This window comes from Thermobia domestica, chromosome 7, assembly GCF_964235325.1.
Source record: "Thermobia domestica chromosome 7, izTheDome1.hap1.1, whole genome shotgun sequence".
NCBI lineage: Eukaryota > Metazoa > Arthropoda > Insecta > Zygentoma > Lepismatidae > Thermobia > Thermobia domestica.
Window position 1 is genome coordinate 243971554 of NC_137460.1, and position 2075 is coordinate 243973628.

Consider the following 2075-nt stretch of genomic DNA (forward strand, 5'->3'; position numbering starts at 1 on the left):
GGATTATTTTAAATTTTTAATTTTGCTCTTTTTATTATTTTTAGTTTTGTAATTTTTTTTGGTTTTTAACTTTTCAAAAACTCAACACTCCGGACAGCACAAACACTGGGCGCATACAACAGTAGGCCAGGTGAGTGCAGGTCCCCCTCAAATGGGGGAACACGTCCACTAGACTTTCCTTTTCCCCACTCCCACCACCCACCCGCAAGTACGGCAACGGTATTCGCGAGCGAGAGGGCATGCAATGAAGAATGAAGCCGCCTTCTTAGCTCCATCCCTTTCCCGACGATGACGGTCCGCTACATGGAGGTGGCTCTGTCAAAATTGATATTGTGGCTACGTCGAAAGGAAGTGCCCATGATACCCGCATATGGAGCGAATCTTCAATGAAGGCCAAACTAGATAGAAGTGAGATACGGAAGGGTGTTCTATTAATGGATACCTATGCGAACTCCGTCTCCTTACCACACTATTAAATCCAGTCACCTTACCTCAAACATGGTACAATCGTGCTTACAAATAAACAACATTTGGAAGAGGATTTGCACAGCAGAAATCACAATTTAGATGCCGGAAACGGAAACTCAACACTTTCTTGTATACGACAAAAGCACTTAGAGTGACTGTAGCTGCTCTACGATACATATACAGGGTGCGTATGGTATTTGAGGACATCCATATCAGTGAATATAATTTCTAAAGGTAATTTTTTTTTCTTTTGTACGAAATGATCAATGGAGGACTATAACCTATCGCACGAAATGAAAAGACATGCTGTGATCGTCACTGTATGTGCGAAACATACGGATTCAGAAATAACCAATTTTCTGAATTGTGCCCGATCATTTGTCCATAAGGTTCGCCGTGAATTGGCAATATCGAATCTGTTGCAAAGCGAAGAAAGCATGAGGAACGTTCACACACGACGAGAACTACTGAATTTATCCAACAAGTACAAGCGATCATTGACGAAAACCCTTCGAAGTCAATGAGAGCCATTGCTAGAGACCTTACCGTTTCGGAGGGACTAATCCGTACACGAAGACATTCGCTATCACTCTTACGTTATGCGCAGAGGACAGTTCATGTCAGTATAAACGCCGGAACAGAGAGCTACCCGTGGAAAGCGTTTTTTGAATAAGCTTAAGCACCCTGAAGATCCGAAAATGTGGTTTCTCTCGGACGAAAAAAAAAATGACCAAGATCAAAACGCCAACCGCAGAAATGATAGATGGCTATGTAGAGATCCTACAGAAGTTTCCCGTGTTATGCACACAAAACTTCCAACTACTGTCATGGTGTGAGGGGTCGTGAGCAACGAAGGACATGTGATGCCACCTCATTTCTTTCCTCAAGGACTTCGGGTTAATGCTGCTGCCTACATCGAGGTATTAGAAACCATTGTGAAACCCTGGATTAATAGCGTCCGCGGGAACAGACCATACATATTCCAGAACGACTCCGCACCTTTACACAAAGCGATGGCAACGCAAGATTCGATGGCTGCAAATTTCCATGATTACATCACCCCGAACTTATGGCCTCCCAGCTCCCCAAATCTTAATCCCATGGATTATTACGTATAGGGCGCAGTTGAGCGTGACACCAATAAACATCCTCATAACACCATTGCTTCGCTGAAAGATGCTAGCATGATCAATATAAACAAAGATCATTTCATTCGGGCATGCGCTCGTTTTCAGTCTAGGATTAAGCAGGTTATTGCCGCTAACGGCGATTTTATTGAATAAATGTATAATCGAGTAGACACTTCACGTTGTATACAACTTTCATGGAAATATATGTTGTGAAACCTATACGAAATTAGTTTTAATTTCAATTTGTCCTCAAATACCATAAGCACCCTGTATATATAACATCTAAATGACATAGGTAATTATTTCACCCGTAATAATTTTTGTTAATAATTTGGAAATAAAAGTTAAAATAGATAAATTTATTAATCTGATTCATACTTAATAGGATCATAGTATCTGTATTATACTTGTATACATATTGTAACAAATGTTGTTTGATAACCTTCGGGCTTTTTCTTCCGAAAATAGAACTCCTGT

General features: G+C 40.7%; 1 pseudogene; it reads left to right on the forward strand.

Moving 5' to 3' along the window:
• Positions 1-734: 734 nt before the first annotated feature.
• On the forward strand, positions 735-1586 carry LOC145689641 (uncharacterized; annotated as a pseudogene).
• The last annotated feature ends 489 nt before the right edge of the window (positions 1587-2075 follow it).